This window comes from Narcine bancroftii, chromosome 5 (genome assembly GCF_036971445.1).
Source record: "Narcine bancroftii isolate sNarBan1 chromosome 5, sNarBan1.hap1, whole genome shotgun sequence".
Classification (NCBI taxonomy): Eukaryota; Metazoa; Chordata; class Chondrichthyes; order Torpediniformes; family Narcinidae; genus Narcine; species Narcine bancroftii.
In genome coordinates this window covers 8,688,076-8,708,032 of record NC_091473.1, presented here as the reverse complement: position 1 = coordinate 8,708,032, position 19,957 = coordinate 8,688,076, and the positions used below count along the sequence as shown (strand labels likewise).

The following is a 19,957-nucleotide window of genomic DNA, read 5'->3' as shown; positions in this document are numbered from 1 at the left end:
ACGGCCTGAAAGGCCATCCTCCTTGCCCTGAGGTTGAGAGGCCTTCCAGTCTCCCTTTGGCAAGATGTCCTCCCCGAGGCGCTCCACTCAATCAGATCGCTCCTATGCACTGCCACTAATGCCACTCCACATGAAAGAATGTTTTCCTTGCCCAGGAAGTCAAGGACCACACTGATGGCTGATGTCCCCAGGGCCAGTCCTACTCTGGAAGCACACGAGGAGCCACAAGTCTGACCCACTGGTCGAAAGGGTCCATCTCCTCCATGACAATGCCAAATATGCCTATATAGCATATCCTGATGGGTATGTGGACACGGTCTCTGTTTGGGATCTGACACCCTCAGTAGTCCCCGAGGCCATTACTGACCATCCTGGACCCCCTTCATCTCCCACTATCCACGATGCACCAATGTCATGGCATGTTACCCCTGCCTCAGCAGAGGACGTGTCAGATCCGGCGCCATGCATACCCCAAGTCAATGTCAACGGCAACATACAGGTCAATACCTCCACCACAGCTTGCACCATGATGGTTACAACGGCAGACCAGACCACCCAAAAGACTTAACCTGGAAGAACTTTTAAATCACTTTACCCCACCAGACTCTTTCTAAAAGGGATGAACTGGTAAACCACTGGATATATGTTTGGATTTACTAAGACACGCCCCTTGCTGAGTGTGCCTGAGGCCTGACCCTGAAATAAAGGTGACTGTGGCACAGGCCCCTCCTCAGTCCAGGTCAGTTGACCAGCATGGAAGGACATCCAATCTGTAGTGAATAAAAGCCTGTCCGTTTCTCTACAACTTTGTCTTTGAAGTCACTGATGGAGCCTCAAGGATTTCGATTGTCTCTGCTTGAAGTATCTAAGATATAAACATAACTGATCATAATTTATCCAGAAACAATCTACAGAAAAAGTTCAACCAATGAGATCAACCATATTCCTTCCAAAAAAAAATGATGATGAGGCATTTCAGGTCAGGGAAGACAACTTCAAATCTGGAAATTCCCCAAAAATTACAAGTTACTCATTAAAATGACACAATTTAAAAAAAAACATAAAAGTCAAAAAGTAGAAAAAAATGAGTCACAATGAAAACAAAATAACAAACCCCAAAACAGTCAGTGGGAAACTTGATTTTGTTTGTGGTTTGAAAGCATTTCGATATGGGGTGACATAGTTGTTGATGCCCATAGCAAGACCTCATCTCAAGGAGTTGTGCAATCAATCTGGCCACCAGTAGAATGAACTACTTAGCAGGAGTGATAAAATCATCCCTTGCTGGATGATTTGTGTTTGGAGGCTGCAAACTGTCATTTAAACTTGATTGCTTTTAAATAATTCTTCAAATAGTTCAGGAGTTTTAAAAATAACCAGTAACAATTATTTTTGTTGCAAAACTGCAGACATACTGTAAATAAATTTGTCCAATATAGAATCTTGAATCTTTCTCAGCAGAAGCTATTGTGTATTCCTCTCAACTTCAGTGTTTGATCCAGATCTCCCTCTTTTACTTCATTTCTCTGCACCCTGAGGTGTGTTTTGAACTAGGAGTCTATGAGAGAAATGCCATTTCCGAAATTTGCTTTGTTCCAAATTTCTGGCAACCAGAGTCGGATGAAGGAACATCACAGCGTCCCATGCATGGACATCTGGCTATGCGCCTTTTTGAGCGGCTCAGGGGAGTAGGAAGAGGGGGGAGCAGGGCGCTCAGAGCGAGAGAGAAAGAGAGATAGAGAGCAGCTCAGGGGAGCAGGGAGACGAGAGTGGGTGGTGGCGGCGACTCAGGGGAGGGGAGGTGGCGGCGACTCAGGGGAGGGGAGGTGGCGCTTCAGGGTCACTGAAAATTTCGCCCCTGTTGATCACCCAGCTCCACATTCACAGGTGGGTGAGTGGCCTGGGACCCAGCACGGGGCAGCTAGACACTGATTCACAGTTTGTCACAGGACAATCTCGAGGCTGAAAGATATTCCCGGGAGCGCCAGGGCCAGTTATTTTTTTCCAGTGGCAGAAAGCGATGCGGTTGATGATTGCAGATGTGGAGAGACTTCATTGAGCATTCCGTGTGAACGCAGTCATTTCACTGCCCATTTCATGTCCCCAAAGGGAATGGGCATCATTTATATAGACACAAAGTATTTCCTTTGCTGAAGGATTTTTAATCCATGTGCACAGTACCCGGGGCCACCGAGGACAAAGGCTGGCCATTTAGTGCGGTGAACTGTGTCTGTTGGAGAGGGTGAACACATTGGGTTGCGGGACAGATACATTTGGATAGCAGGCCACAGGTTGCCCATGCCTGGTTTATACTTTCGATTTTTTTTCTCTTCCACCACTCTGTTTTAAGCATTCATCCATTATTTGTAATGTACCGGTTCTTGTTCTCATGCTACCATCACCTGCTCGTGTTCCGAACTAGCGCAGCATCAGAATCATCCGTTCAACCCACAGTGTCTGCACAGAACATGGTGCCTGATTGAACAAAATCTCCTCTGCCTGCACATGCACCATATCCTTCTGTTCCCCCCTGATGTGTCTATCTGGGAACCTCTTACATTCTACTGCCATGTCTGATTCCACAACTAGCCTGAGCAGCCGAGTAAAAAAGTGCAATTGACTTTTAAAAAATTGAAATATAATACAATACAAACTTATAGATTTGAACATTTATTACAAAGACCTAGGCAGAAATATTATGAATTAAGAGAAAGGACACATAAAGTCTTAGTCTGAACAAACATCTAGACTATAAATGCTATTAGAAAAAAATTTGAAAAATTCATATAAACCTCAAGACATTAATGAGGAGTTTACAGAATTTTATAAGAAATTGTAGACTTCAGGAGTTGAGCAGGGCCAAGATAAAATTGATAGATTTTTAGGTAAACTGTGGCTACCCATTTTAAATTATTTTTTTGAGAGAGGAATTGGAAAAACCAATAGATATTAAGGAAGAGGATGGGTTTTCTATTGAATTTTATAAAAAGTTTCAGAAGTTATTATTGCCATTGTTTAGTGAAGTTTTAGAACAAGCTAGAGAGACACAATCTTTACCAGATTCTTTCTCACAAGCTATTATTACAGTTATACTTAACAAACACAGAGACCCTTTGAATACAGGGTCCTATAGACCAATTTCATTGTTGAATGTTGATTATAAACTTGTGACTAAGGTTCTAGCCAATAGATTAGCTCAATTTTTACCAATGCTGATTCATATTGACCAACCAGGATTTATTAAAATTCGTTACTCTGTGGACAATATGATTAAGTTAATTAGTTTAATTAATGTTTCATAGGAGAAATCCAACTTGCTAATGTCTTATCATTAGATACTGAAAAAGCATTTGATAGAGATGAATGGTGTTTTTTAATTTAAGGTATTGGAAAAGTTTCGATTTGGACCAATATTTATAAATTGGATTAAGCCAATATATAAACAGCGTTGTGACAAATGGACTTTTATCTGAATCTTTTAGGTTAGAGAGGTTGTCCTTTGTCATCTGCATTATTTGCATTGGTGATAGAACCTTTAGCACAGTTAATAAGGCAAAATAGTGAGATAAAAGGTATTACAACGGGTCTGGATGAATTTAAGTTAATTTATTTACTGACGATGTGTTGATTTATTTAACATAACCAAGAAAGTCATTGAAGGTTTTATAGGATAGAGCAAGGAAATGTGGGGAATTATCTAGATACAAAATTAGTTGGGAGAAAAGTGAAGTTATTCCATTGTCTGATGCAGATTTTTCTTCTTGTAAAGATGTTGCACAATTTAAATGGACTGATCAAATTGAAAAATTAGAGATCAAAATAGATATGCATTAAATTATTTACTGTTATTTTCTAAAATTAAAAATGATTTACTTAGATGGAAAGATTTACTGATAACCTTAACAGAAAGAGTGAATTGTATTAAAATGAATATATTCTCAAGACTTCAATATATTTTTCAATCTATCCCATGTAAAGAATCTAAGAATTTTTTTAAAGATTTGAACATAATAGTGATAACATTTTTATGGAAAGATAAAATGGTAAGAGTAGCTACTCAGAAACTAATGTGGAAATATGAATTAGGAGGTTTACAACTTCCAAATTTTCAAAATTATTATAAGGCTGCTCAATTAAAATTTATTAATGGAATATTTGACTGATAATTTGTTGACATGGGCAGATATAGAGTTAAAATGAATTAATGAAAATAGAAAGGATCAATTTTGACAATAAATGGAATGAAAAGTTGTTATATTCATATGTCACAAATATTGTTTCATTTGACAAGAATATGGGAGAAAATAAATAAGGAAATTGGTACTCAAGGTAAAATATTCAGATATACTCTTGTATCAGAATAAGCTTGTTCGCTTTACAATTAATAATCAACTTCTTAAGATTTGGGATCAGAAAGGTATTAAGACAGTGAATAATTGTTACGAATTAAGTTGATATCTTTTGTTTGAGAGAAAGATATCAAATACCAACTCATACACTTTTTTGTTATTATCAAATTAAATCATTGCTACATGATTTTTATGGGAGAAATTTGGAGCTTGAAATCAAAATTAGAAATGATAATTTGGGAAGGTGGAAAGAAAGGATTTATATCTGAAACCTATAAATTACTGCAACAAAAAATGTTTAAGATAGATTTACATAAGTCAAGATTAAAATAGGAAAAGGATTTAGGGGTGGAATTTAGTGTAGATCAATGGCAAACTATTTATCAAATTTGTATGATAAAAAGATGATTGATATTAGATATAGACTTGTTCATTATAATTTTGTACATAAATTATATTTAACTCTGGAACGATTAAAAAGATATAATCCTATCTTCTGATTTATGTTTTCGATGTCAGAAAGAGAAGGGGACTTTTTTGCATTTGTCAAGTGAAAAAGTTAAACTTTTTTGGTCTATGGATAGAAATTTTCTACAAAATGATTTTAAAACAAAATTTTCTTTGGACCCATTAATTTTTTAAATTAGTGATATAAGTACAGTTTGTTTGAAATTAGGTTTGGATAAATTTCAAGTGGCTTTTTTTAGATTAGCGTTAGCAGTAGTGAGGAAGTGTATTGCAATTACGTGGAAAGGTCAAATAGAACTTAAATTACAAAGATGGCATTCAGAATTGAAATCTTGTATTCCTTTGGAGAAAATAACATACAATTTGAGAGATAAATATTTTGTTTTTAGGAAGGTTTGGAGCCCTTATTTGGATTATATGGATTTTAAAACTTTGACCTGGATGTGGAAGGATATCCCCAACAGATAATGATTAGTTATTGTGTTATTTCTGGTTCCTTCTCCTCAACTTTTTTTCTTATTTTTATTTTAGAGGTTAGTAGGGTTATTAGAGGTTTAAAGGTTGAGATGTTGAAAGAGGGGGAATGATTAGTATAAGGGGTTACGGAGGTGTAGAGGGGAGATTTTTTTGTTTTTATATATAAACCATGTTTGTTTTAATGATATATTTTGTCTTAATTACTCTGTATGATCATGGTTGTTAAATTTTAAATAAAATATTCAAAAAAAACCTGAGCAGCCTACCCTTCTCACTGTAAATCTCCCCCTCACCTTAAGAGCATGTCCACATTGTTGATTTTTTAAATTTGATTTTTCCTTACCTCAATTCCCCTTATCCCATTAACCTTGAAAGGATATGCATCTGTAATGCAGCAATGTTTTTACACAGAGGACGCCATTCAGCCCATCAAATTCCTGCTAGTGTTCAGTGCTGTACCCCAATCAGCCTTGGCCTACTGCCACTTACCTGGAGCCCTGCCAATTATTTTCCTTTTTTTTGTAATTCTTTATTTATCGCACTGTGAACCATATCAACCAATATATTTACAGATGCATCTCTTAAAATATTCACAGTGATATTTTCTCTTTTTTCTCTATCCCTCCCTTCCCCCTTCCCACCCCCTCCAAAACAGTAAATATTGAACATATAAAATACAATAAACAATATCTTTATACAAAAGGAATACAAACAAAAAAGATTTATCATTTTCTTATACACATTAAATCTGTTCGTGTTTATCTTCTTATCATTTTAGGTGGTGGTGGTCCAAGGCCTGCTCTTTCTATTATGTTCTATATATGGTTCCCATGTTTTTTCAAACATTGGAACTTTGTCTTTTAAATTATATGTGATTTATTTTTCCAATGGGATACACTTAAACTTGTTAATATATTCCATTAATGTTTATAGTCATATAGTCCAAAGTGGCCATCTTATATCTTTATTTTCACTTCTTTTCCACCTCTTGACCACCTCCATCCCCTTTTTTTCCATTACTGTTTTTTAAGTTTTCCTTTTTAATTTCAATACATGACAACACACTTAAGACATGAAATACCCCAACAATCCCCTCAAGCAATAACCCTTTAACCCCAAATGAACCTCCCCTCCTTGGATTGCCCCTTGTCCCTTGACGGCAACCACAACTCCCCTTTCCATTCGGTTTGCGAACTTACTCACAAGTGTCAACCGATTTCGCAGTGACCATTATTCTCCCACCCCCAGCCCCCCCAGAGAACACTATTTTCCTAGACATATAACAAAGCTCTCTTTCTTTTTCCCCCCCTTCTTCCCCTTCTCTTATCCATCTTTAAATCCTTATATATACATTATCTTTACTTTATATTTTTACATATTTTTGTATATTTTCTTGCCGGTCTTTCTTCTTGTCACTCCTCCTCCTCTCTTCTCCTGTCCTGCAAATGTTCAGCAAATTCTTGGGCTTTCTTTGGGTCCGAAAACAGTCTATTCCATTCCCCAGGAATAAATACTTTGAGTACTGTTGGATGTCTTAATATAAAGTTATAACCTTTCCATAAGATTGTTTTTGCCGTGTTGGATTCCTTCCTCTTATTTAAAAGTTTGAAGCTTATGTCCGGGTAAAAAAATATTTTTTGTCCCTTATATTCCAATGGCTTATTGTCTTCTCTAACCTTCTTTCTTGCCTGCTCCAGTATGTTCTCTATCTTAGAATTTTTACCAATATGGATCTCTGTTCTTGATGTGGTGGCGGTTTCGGTACTAGTGCTCTATGTGCCCTTTCAATTTCTATTTCTTCATGTGAATCTGTCATTCCCAACACCTTCGGGATCCATCCTTTTATAAATTGCTTCATATCTGACCCTTCTTTGTCTTCTTTCAGGCCCACTATTTTTATGTTGTTTCGCCTACTGTAGTTTTCCAATACGTCAATTTTTTTTGTGACAATAAATCTTGTGTCTCTTTAATTTTTTTTCAATCTCTTCCAACTTCCATCTTAAATTATTTATCTCCATTTCCACAGCAGCTTCTCATTCCTCCAAATTTTCTACTCTTTTCCCTATTTTAGTCATAACTCTAAGCTTTGCATTCTGTCTTCAGCTCTTTTCATTTTTCTCTTGATTGAACTAAATTCTAATGATAGCCATTCTTTTAATGACCTTATATGTTCTTCAAAAAAGTCTTTATCTAAACTTTGTCCTTCTATTTTACCTTCTTCATACCTTTGAAATTCTTGGTCTTCTTCCTCCTCTTCTTCTGTGTCTGTATCTATGTCTGTGTCATCTTCTTCTCTTCTCTGTATCTGTGTATCTTCATCCTTCTCTGGTGAGCTGCTTCTGTATCCTTGCTGGGCCTTCAGCTGCTGTGTCTCCTGCTGTTGGGGCTCCTACTGCAGGTTGACCTGTTGTTGGGTCACCCACTGAAGGTCGACCCGCTGTTGGGCCCCCTGCTGCAGGCCAACCCACTGCTGGGCCTCCTACAGCAGGTCGTCCCCCTGCCAGTCGCCCCATTGCCGCTCATCCTCTTCCCGCCGTTCATTCTCTTTCTCACCACTCTTCTTTTTTTCTTTCTTGTTTGCTTCCCCCAGCCGAACCCACCGATACTGGGCGTCTCTCAGCTGGCCGCTCCTCAGATGAGTTCCCCTCCCGCCAGCATTAACCTTTTCTTTTACTTGCGCACCTCTTCTTGAATCTGAGAGCCATTTTTGAAGTCCGCTGGTTGGGAGGACACGGTTCCTCTGGGGACTCACCAACATCGGAGATCGGCCGCTCCTCTCCATGGTGGCTCCCTGCTCCGACGTGCAGGTAAGGCCTTATGTATCTGTATTCCCAGATCCCACTTTCTACCGCACTCTTCATTGCCCTACCATTTACTGTGTATGTTCTTTCTTGCTTTGTCCTTCCTAATGCAACACCTCACACTTGACTGCATTAAATTCCATCTGCCATTTTCTAGCTCATTTTTCTAGTTGGTCCAGATTTCTCTGAAAGCTTTGAAAACCTTCTTCGCTGTCCACAACACCTCCAATCTTAGTGTCATCTGCAAACTTGCTAATCCAATTGACCACATTATCATCTAGATAATTGATATAGATGACAAATATCAATGGCCCCACCACCGATCCCTGAGGAACACCACTAGTCACAGGCCTCCAGTCTGAGCAGCAATCGTCCACCACTACTTTCTAGCTTCTCCTGTCTAGCCATTGTTGAATCAAGTTCACTACTTCACCATGAATACCTAACGTCTGAACCTTCCTGACTTACCTCCCATGTGGCACCTTGACCATATAGACAACATCCACAGCCTTCCTTTCATCCCCTTTCCTGGTAACCTCCTCGAAAAACTCTATAAGATTAGTTAAACATGACCTACCATGCACATAGCCATTTTGACTATCCTTAATCAGTCACTGTCTATACAAATGATTGTATATCCGATCTCTCACTAAACCTTCCAATAATTCCCCTACTAATGACATCAGGCTCACTGGCCTATAATTTCCAGGGTTACCTTTGGAGCCTTTTTTAAACAACAGAACAACGTGAGCTAACCTCCAATCTTCCAGTACCACACCCATGGCTAAGGACATTTCTGCCAGAGCCCCTACAATTTCTACACTAGCCTCCCACAAGGTTTGAGGGAATATCTTGTCAGGCTCTGGGATTTATCCACCCTTATTTGATTTAAGACAGCAAGCACTTCTTCCTCTATAATATGTACAGGTTCCATGACCTCACTGTTTGTTTTCCTTACTTCCCACAACTCTGTGCTTCTTTCCTGAGTTAATACTGATGGAAAAAAAAAACCCTTTAAGATCTCCCCCATCTCTTTTGGCTCAATACAAAGCCAACCACTCTGATCTTCAAGGGGACAAATTTTATCCCAAACTATCCTTTTGCTCTTAATATACCTGTAGAAACTTTTGGACTTTCTTTCATATTGTCTGCCAAAGCAACCTTTTGCCTTGTGGATTTCTTTCTTGAGGTTTTTCTTACTTTTTTAATACTCCCCAAGTACCTCATTTGCTCCATATTGCCTTATACCTACTATATACCTCTCTCTTCTTCCAAACTAGATCCCCAATATCCCTCAAAAACCAGGGTTCCCTGTGTCTGCTAACCTTGCCTTTAATCCTGATAGGAACACACAAACTCTGTCCTCTCAAAATTTCACCTTTGAAGGTCCTCAACTTACCTCACACATCCTTGCATTAAAACAACTTATCCCCATCCACACATTCTAGATCCTTTCTCATTTCCTCAATTTGGCCTTTTTCCAATTTTGAATCTTAACCCAAGTCCCAGACCTCTCCTTCTCCATAATTAACTTGAAACTAATGGCATTATGAACATTGGACCCAAAATATTCTGCACATACTTCTGTCTTTCTGTCCTGACTCGTTCCCTAAAAAGAGATCCAGTTGGTACCGCTATATATTGATTTAGAAAACTTCCCCTTAACTCATTTGAGAAACTCCAAGCATTTACCCCCCCCACCACTACTTTTACAGTATGGGAGTCCCAGTCAACAACATCTCCTACCATCACAACCTTATGTTTCCCGCAGCTGGCTGCTATCTCCTTATGATTTGCTCCTTCACTTCTCGTTGACTATTGGGTAGTCTATAATACAACCCCATGAGGGAAGTCATACCTTTCGGTTCCTCAGCTCCACCCATATAGCCTCAGTAGACGAGCCCTCTGGTCCATCCTGCCTGAGGAGAGCTATGATATTTTCCCTGATGAGAATTGGCACTCCTCCTTCTCCACTCCCCCCCCCCTTCATTCTATCACATCTGAAGCCACAGAAGCCCGGAACATTGAGCTCCCAGTCCTGCCCTCCTGCAACCAATGGCCACAAAATCATAATTCCACGTGGCAATCCACGATCTAAGTTCATATGTCTTTTCTGCAATACTCCTTCCATTGAAATAGATGCACCTGAGAATATCTGCACTACGTACAACCCTCTGACTTCTAACGGTGCATGCAATTTTCACATAATCTTTTTCCCACCTCTGCTCCACTATCTGCTTTAGCACTCTGGTTCCCATCCCCCTGCAAATCTAGTTTAAATCCACCAGAGCAGCACTAACAAACCTTCCTGCAAGGATATTACACCCCCTCCAGTTCAGATGTAACACTACCCTTTGGAACAGGTCCCAACTTCCCTGGAGGGGAAACCAGAAACCTGAAGCCCTCCCTCCTGCACCATGTCTTTAGCCACATGTTCAACTGCATGATCTTCCTATTTCTAACCTCACTAGCACATGGGATGGGTAGCAATCCTGAGATCACAACCCTGCAGGTCCTGTCCTTGAACCTAGCACCTAACTCCATGAACTCTCCTTGCAGGACCTCCTCACCCTTCCTCCCCATGTCATTGGTCCTTACATGGATCACGACATCTGGCTGCTCACCCTCCCTCCCGAAAATGCCGTGACCTCGATCTGAGATAACTCAGACCCTGGCATCAAGGAGGCAACATACCATGTGGGATACTTGATCTCTTCTACAGAACCTCTTATCTGTCCCCCTAACTATGGAATCACTTATCACTCAGGTCACCTCTTCTCCTCCCTTAGCCACAGGACCAGAGACCTGACCATGTGGCTTGTCCCTGGTAGGTCATGCCTCTAACAGTATCCAAAGTGGTATGCTTGTTATTGAGGGGAACAGCCACAGGAGTGCCTTTCACTGCCTGCCTGTTCCCTTTTGCTATCCTGACTGTCACTCTTCTACTCTCCTCCTGACCCTTATGTGTGATAGAGTCCCTGTAATTCCTGTCTCTCACCCCCTTTGCCTCCCGAATAATCCTGAGTTGATCCAACTCCAGCTCCAATTCCTTAACTTGCTTGACAGGAGCTGAAGCTAGATGCACGTCTCACAGATGAAGTCGTCAGGGATCCTGCTGGCTTCCCTGATGATCCACATTCTGCAAGAGGAGCCTTCCCCTACTTCGGCTGCCTTTCCTATTGTTTCTGACTAGAGGAAGAAAATAACTGATATCTAAAACCTGCCCTTACCTGTGGCTACCTGCTGAATCCTTTTTGTTCCTTGAATTGGGTGGCCCTTTCTTACTTCAACTCCTGTTATCCCTCGCCTCTTAATGTTCCTGCTGAAGCCTGTTGAGCCAAAGCCTTACCGCTCTGACCCAGCCCACTCCGACGATGACCGCTCCTTTGAGTTTTGCTGTACGAAACTGATCAGCGACCTCTATTTTAACCTTGAAGAAGGGCTCAGGCCCGTAATGTCGGTAATATTATCTTTACTTCCTACAGACGCTGCGAGACCGGCTGAGTTCCTCTGGCTTTTCTGTGTTTTGACTACAACTACAGTGTCTGTAGACTTCCGTGTTTGACTATATTTTAACTGCTACAGATCTGCACTTAATTACCAAGGATCTAGCAACTCTCATTATAATGGAACCAAACAATATTTAAAAAATAAAACACCACTTTGACTCTTTAGCACTTCTGCAATAGGGCACTAATTTGATGGTATACATTTTTTTTTGGTGAGACCATATATGTTGATCATACAGATTTCTTTCCCACTCTGGTCCCTCTTCCAACCCCCCCCACGCATCCCCTACTTTGATATAAAGGCAGTCCCTAGGTTACGAACGAGATCCGTTCCTAAGTTGAATTTGTATTTAAGTACATAGGTACATATGGTTCTTATTTAGTTGCAATTAGTCAAATTTCTTGAAGTAGACATCAAGGGAGGTTTGTTCAGAGCTTTTCTTGCATTGGATTTATGCTTTGGATGCATGGTTGCAAGGGTAAATAAAATGGCAGGTGCGTTCTCCTTCCTTGAGCTGACAAACCCGCGCATAGTCCGTTCATAAGTACAAGTTGTCCGTAAGTCGGAAGTTCATAACCTGGGGCTGCCAACCCTCTCGTTAACTCTGATTTCCTCTCCCAACTCTGATATGCCTGCTCCCAAGCTGCAGGGAAGGAAGAAATTCTGCTTCATGCTGCAGGTTGCTCATTTGAGCTGCATCTTTGAGTGCACATGTGGGACTCGAGTGGAGGCGGATGGATCAGCAAGTTCCTTAACTACATGTCATGCACTGAAGAGTTTATACTTTAACACTCTCAGCTCACCAGCTGGTCAGCTCAACCAGGGATATTTCATGAATTGGACTGTTTCCCAGGGACATTGTTTACCCTGGGACTGTGTCCAGAATATGTAGGGGCATACTGTAAGGTAAAACATCATGAGATGGGAATGTGTAGGGAGTTACCCTGTACAGGGCAGTAACAAGAAGGGGAGGTGTCCTTGTACTCCTGTTAGGTAAAACATCATGAGATGGGAATGTACAGGGCTGTAACAAGATGTAAATGCATCCTTGTACTTACAAGATAAGAGAGACATTGATGGATTGAGAGGCAGGAAGCTAGCAGGGAAAGGATAGCAACAGTTTTAGTCATTGGACAAGTAATGATATGATGATGTTCTAAGCATGTATCCAAGGGTATAAAAAATCACCATTTTGCTGATAACGGCAGAATGCATTCTCCGACTAACATGTTTAGTCGCAAGTGTTACAATCCGGTAATAAAGAACAAAGAACCCTGATTTCGACTCAGCCTGGTGTTTGTCTCACTCATTCATGAACAAAGCAGACCTAACAATACTCTTTGCCTTCCTTTGGTTAACCAATCCTCAATCCATGCCTATTTATTGATCTCAACTTTTTGCATCCTTATCATTTGCAAAAATCTTTTAGACATCATCATCACAGTGAACATCTTTTGGAAATTAAGCTGCAAAACATCTGCCTGCCTCCCTCTATCCACTCAGGTCATTATGCTATTATGGGTTATATTATATTTTATATATATATATGTTTTTAAAAGAGATAGATGGTGGGGGGGTTAGTGTGTAGGTCACCACAAACAGAGTAACACCACATCTCATTTAAAATGCAAGAGCTTTACTGAAGCCAGACATGCAGGAACGCTGTGGTGACCTGCAGAAGAAGAGATTATCATTTGGAAAACCCATGATGGGGCAAGTTTCTTCAGCAAGACACTGAAGTGACTAATTGGAGAAAATCAATTTGTGTGTCCACAGGCAACAAATCTCTCTCTGAAACCAACAAGAGCCTTCCTGAGCGGTAACCATTTACCTTTAAGCCCAGAGCTTGGTGAAAATACATAATGTTAAATTCTGTGCACAGTATGAGAATTGCCTGATTCCGGATAACTTGGAGGAGTGAAAAAGTAAATGATTGAACTGTGAAACAAAGAACTTTCCTGAACATATACACATTACATACACGTGTGCTTCGCATTAGAAGGGGGTTAAGTTAATAGTAATATCAAAGTTTGATCTTGTTTTTATGTTTAAAGAAAATTAAAAATTACTTTTGTTTAAGTAACCATTGTCTTGGTGAATTTCTATTGCTGCTGGGTTTTGGGGTCCTCTGGGCTGGTAACAGTACCCTCAAACGAACTGCAGTAAGTTTGTTAAACATGAGCCTCCCTTCCCGAATCCACGCTGTGTCTGTCTGATGGAATAATTTCTATCCAGATGTCTCACTGTTTCTTCCTTACGATAGCTTCAAGCATGGAAACTGGGTCCTGAGAGGAAACAGTACTAACTGCTGCTTTATCTGGAGAAACACAAGAACTACACATGCTGGGATCTTGAACAAACAAAGGAAAGCTGGAAGGGATCAGCTAGCCAGGCAGCATTCACGGAGCGAAATGGACAGTCAATGTTTCGGGATGGGATTCTTTTTTATCCGTCACTTCACAAATTATAACTAAGCTTTCCCCAGGCCAAAACATTGAAATATTTCAAATTAATATTGACTGATACTTAATTAATTATCTTGAAAATTTAACATTCAATTTATTTTCTTGGATAGATTTTCCCAATATTTTACGCTTCCAAGGTATTCTATTTGATGTAACAGCTTTCATTTCTGACCTAGGTGGATAAAATTTGGCTCTGTTCTTTCAAAATAGATTATGATATCAACTTATTAATTGTTTTAAATGTTAAAATTAAATTAGAAAATAATATTCTTGACAATTTCAGTTTTCATTTTAGTCAAAATTATCATTAAATATTTTTTATTCCATTTTCACAAAATAATTAAAAGTCAAAACATTTATTAATGAGAATTTGTACCAAGAACTACAGAACATTACAGCACAGAAACAGGTCCTTTGGCCCTTCCAGTCTGTGCAAACTATTATCCTGCCTAGTCCCCCTGACCTGCACTCAGTCCATATCCCTCCATATCTGTCCTTGTACCTGCTTAAATTTTGTCTTAAATGTTAAAATTGAGCTCACATTCACCATTTCAGCTGGCAGCTCAATTTATACTCCCACCCCTCTCTGTGTGAAGAAGTTCCCCCTAAACTTTTCCCCTTTCATTCGTAACCCATGTCCTCTGGTTTGTATCACACCTACCCTCAGTGGAAAAAATGCCTATCTACATTTACTCTGTCTATCCCCTCATAATTTTAAATATCAAATCTCCCCTCATTCTTCTATGCTCCAGAGAGTAAAATCCTAACCTGTTTAACCTTTTCCTGAAACTCAGTTCCTCAAATCCTGGCAACCTCCTAGTAAATCTTATCTGCACTCCTTCTATCCTATTCAGCCATTTTAAACCTTTTTCTTTCATCTATGAGACCTTTAGGTCTCTGCTCAACATTCATGGGCTCCCTTCCCTATGAAGCTGTCAAGTTCAGTTGGTTTCTTCCATACTTCTCTCCTACGAACTACATAAAAATATTTTAAAAAATTTGTGATGTGAAGTGATATGAAAACAAGGCTTTTACTCTGAGAGTAAACAACTGTCACTATGTGATTTCAGAGCAGACAAATCATACTTAGTGAATATGTAGGAAAGAAGAAAACATGAATAAACATATTACAAAATGTTTCATAAAGTTTCTTAGAGTGTGAAGGTTTGTATATAATGAGACATTAAGGAACCTTTATGCGAAAACATAAAGAGAGGAACTTTAAAAAATAATTCTTATTAAATGAAACATTTTACTGAGATCCTTGAGCTTGATCTTCCTGTGCAAGTTCTTTGATGTCTGGGTCATGATTGTGGTAATCCACTGTTCTGTATAATTGTCTGGTTGGGCACACCCATTGGCTGGTTGTACCTGTGGCCCCTCCCCACAGACTCCTGTATAAAGATGACTGTTCCACAGCCCCCTGCTGAGCAGTCTGGATGTGCCTTGGTTCTTAAGTGAACAAAAGCCTCCTGATTTCTCTACAAAAGTCTTTTGAGTAATTGATGGTGCATCAATTTTATTCACAAGATTTTTATGATGGACAGATCCTGAGGCAGGAAAAGCTGGAGATCAATCGCCTGAGGCATCTACCAACTTTGAGCTCTGGCTGTGTTGTTTTGAAGCTTTTCTGCAGGCCTACTCTACTATTGTGCGATCAGAGACCAACAAACTGCAAGTGCCACTCCCTGGTCGGAACCCTAGTCTACTTCATGATTAGGGATGCTATAATGTACCATGAAGCCATAGACGTACTCAAAGGACAGTATTTGCATAAGATCAATGTTGTCTATGCCAGGCATCTCCTAATTGAATCCAGTGAATCTAACGCCGAATATCTTCGGGCCCTGTGAGCACTTGGCAGGGCCTGTGAATACAAAGCCGTATTCGCCGCAGAGTACAGAGAGGACCTAATCCAGGATGCCTACATCGCAGGGATCAGGTTGAACTTGATCCGACAGAGACTCTTGGAGCAAGGGCAGCTCAGTCTGCGGAGAGCAGATGAACTGGCAGGTACGCTGGAGGTGGGTCTCCAGAACATGGAGGCCTACTCATCTGACAATGCCTCTTGGTTACCCCAGCAGCACTACCTTGGGACATGCTGCCACCCCCTCACTCCAGTAGCAACAACCATAGCAGCAGTGCCCCACATCAACTTCCTGCTGCATTCGTCCAGCTCCGGTGAGGATCTGACCATAGCTGCGGTGCTATAGGAGCACCTGAAGTCTGGGAAAGAATCAGAGAAAACGCTGCCTAGTGAAAGATTCAACTTGCTCCAGCTGCGGGAAGAAGGGCCATTACGCCAAAGTGTGTAAGACAAAACCTCTTCCTAGCAATGCTGTGTGTGGATTATGGGGACTACCATCCCAGACACTCAGATCTAGCAGCGCCATGTGCGATTCGTGAGGGCCACCATCTTCAGGACCCAGCCACGCTGCATGCGGACCATGGAGGCTGCCATCTTATGCGCTAACTTCGGGACCCAGCAGTGCAATGTGCGGGCCCCTGGGCTGCCATTTTAGACACCACCACCGCCCACAACAGCGATGAGCAGGACAACCAAACAGTATGAATCTGCTTGTGTTCGTAAGTGAATAAAAGCCTATTGATTTCTCTACGATAGTCTTTCAAGTAATTGATGGTGCATCAGGGATAGTTGAAGGACACCCCTTGTTGTGATTACGAGTCCATTTGGATTTTGTCAAGGAAACTACTTTGCTGAATCCACATTTATCTGAATATTCTGAGGGAAAGGCAACAAATAAATACTTTGGCCTTTTACCATAGTTTTGGACCAAAAATCTTTTAAAAAATTGATTGAACATATGATGTGCAATTGTACCTTTCGGAAGATCAATCATCCTTTCGCGATTTTCTGCGTCAACATCGGTGAGTTGTTCCTCAAGGATCTCATATCCAATGTGGGATACCGAGATTTAACAAGTCATTAAATCTTTCCTGCAGATCTGTGGGTATTTGCTTTTGGTGTTTCACGTAAGCAATAATGTCATCGTCCTTCAGTGCCTCTGTGTTCGTGTTCAGATTTTGAAATTGTAAAAAAAGCTCAGATGAATGGCGCAATGAGTGGTAAAGACTGAAGGTAGAACATTTTTCAGGCATGTGATGAACCCTCTGCATCGTCCATTCATTGAGACGGCACCATCGGTTGCACAGGTTTGTCCTTGAATGGAGCACGATCATGTACTTCTTAAGTCTTTTGAAAATGGTGAGTACCTCAGCATCGGTTTGACTCCTTATGGCAAACAACATCTCTTCCATCAGCTCATTTCCATTCCAGAGTATGGCATAAGTCATTAGAAGAGTGGTGGTTTCCAGTCGATCAATGGGATTATATTTTTTGACTAGTAAATACTTCTTCAATTTGTGCCTGTCATTACTTGATTCAGTTCAGGGTGATACATCAGGGACATATGTCTAAACCAGTGGTTCTCAACCTTTATCTTTCCACTCACAGCCCACCTTAAGTAATCCCTATGCCATCGGTGCTCTGTGATTAGTAAGGGATTGCTTAAGGTGGGCGTGAGTGGGAAGGGAAGGTTGAGAATCACTGCTCTAGACCCAATTGTTACTGAAATATTTGGCTTGAGAAAAATTGTCATTGGTCCATTTCCTTTGGAGTTATGAAGCTGTGCACTTAACGAGTCAACGAGGGACGATTAAAACAGTGGTTTTCAACCTTTATCTTCCAACTCACATCCCTTACTAATCGCAGAGCACTGATGGCATGGGGATTACTTAAAGTGGTATGTGAGTGGGAAGAAAAAGGTTGAGAACCACTGGTCTGAAGATGAGTTGGCCTGTATTTTTCCCCAATGTAAACCCTACAAGCGATGGGTGCAAAATTGAAGTAGCCAATTTAACTCGTAAGTTCTGGTCATGTTTGAAGCTGGATAATTTCTGGAAAGGTGTATTTGAAACCCTCACAAAAATTCTAGGATTAGAATGATAACCAAATCTATTAACAGCTATTTTTGGAATCATACCAGCGGAGACTGGGCCTGTCTCCACACGGACAGTAATTGCCTTTTCAACATTATTAGCCAGAAAAGTCACATTACTTAAGTGGAAGGATCTGATCCCACCAACTCAACTTCAATGGCTCTCTGGTCATGTCATGTTCACGTTTGGAGAAAATTAGGAGTCGGACATTTGATCCATCTTTTAAATTCAATATTTCCATCTAGTTTAAGATTATAATTTCATACTGAGTTCTCTCCCAGTTCCTTATGGTAAATTTTGTTTTAGGAAACCCTTTGTTTTCCTACTTTACTCCCAGAATGGACGGCCCAGTCCCTCTATCTTTTAGATTAGTTAGAGGGGATCTTGCAAAAAAAATACATTTTTCTCTGTCTCTTTTCTTTTGGTTTTACAAGTGGAGAAGAAATTTATGGTGAATATATATTTGTTAAATACTAATATGTTCTTTATCTTACACACTTGTAAATGTACGAATGTAATGTAACTCTCTTCTTGTAGATATGTCCTATATAACTCAATACACAGATTGGAAAAGAAAGAAAGGTGTTGGCCTCTTGAAGAGTAGATTCATTTAATTATAGAGAATTGTAATTAAATGACTCATTGCTTTTCGATGATCCGTGCCATCTCATCAATTCTTCTGGAAACAGGAGAAAGGGCAGCACGGTTAGCGTAGTGGTATAACAGTGCCAGTGACCCGAGATTGAATCCTATGCTGTCTGTATTGAGTTTGTACGTTCTCCCTGTGAACTTGTGTGGGTTTCCACCCACCCTTCCAAAATGTGCGGTGGGGTGGGGGGTGGTGTCGCAGGTTACTTGAGATATTTTGGTGGCACGGACTTGTGGGCTGGAAGGGCCTGTTACCATGCTGTATGTCTAATTTTGTCATTTTTGTTCATAATTTTTGGCATTTAAGTTCATAATGTCAGATATTATTATTACTCAACTTATGAAGGCCAATGTGCCAAGAGTTCTTTCTGATGCCACTTTCAGAAAATTAGGTATCTGTATTCTTAAATCCCTCTCTTCTACCTTTCCCATGAGTCACCACATCCAACATATCATTGTCCACCATTTCTGCCACCTACTACATGATCCAAACACAACACATCTTTCCCTCTTCTCGTCCCGCTCCCTCCATGACCACCTTGACCACTCCTCCCTTCCCACCAGTCAGCCACTTCGCACCTATCCCTGTGGCCACAGAAGGTGTTCCACTTTCAACCACACCTCCTCCCTCACCATTATTTGGGGCCTCAAACAGTCTTTTGAAGTGAAGAAACTGCATCCGGTGCTCCTGTTGTGGTTTCCTCTACATCGAAGAAACTGGACGCAGACTGAGAGGTCGCTTTGTTGAGCACCTCAGCTCTAGCCTCCGCAATACTGTTGATCTTCCAGTGGCTACTCATTTCAATTCCCTTGCTGACACGTGTGTCCGTGGTCGCATGCACTGCCAGACTGAGACCACCTGCAAATTAGAGGAACAACACCTCATCTTCCATCTGGGCACCCTCCAACCAGATGGCAAAAACACCGACCTCCCCCACCCCCATCTTTCCTTATGTCTCCTTTCCCCAGCTTGCTCTCCTTTTCCCTTTATCTCATTTCAGAGCAAAAAAAATCACTCCTCCAATCAATTCTCACCCTTCCTTTCTCCTGTTCTCTTATTATAGTCAGTGAATACCTTTTGTCTGTTGGTCTGTCTTCCTCTCTCTGCCCCTCCTTTTAATTCAGACACCTGCCTGCCTTTTAAACATACTTTGAGGAAGGGCTCAGGTCCGAAACATCAATAATGTAGGTTTACCTCGTATGGACGCTGCGAGAACTTCTGAGCTCCCCCAGCTTTTCTGTGTGTTCTTACTACAATCACACCGTCTGGTGACCTTTG

At 40.6% G+C, this 19,957-nt stretch overlaps 1 long non-coding RNA gene across 2 annotated transcripts in view; it reads right to left on the bottom strand.

Annotated features, from left to right (window-relative positions):
- The window catches only part of LOC138763088 (uncharacterized), a 31,495-nt gene that overhangs the window by 10,458 nt on the left and 1,080 nt on the right, over positions 1–19,957 (bottom strand). The window contains exon 2 of one of the 2 annotated variants that reach the window (XR_011357315.1): positions 19,312–19,537. The exons of the other annotated variant lie outside the window; for it this stretch is intronic. This is a non-coding gene — a long non-coding RNA (uncharacterized lncRNA). The remainder of the gene's footprint in view (positions 1–19,311; positions 19,538–19,957) is intronic. 2 annotated transcript variants of the gene reach the window in all.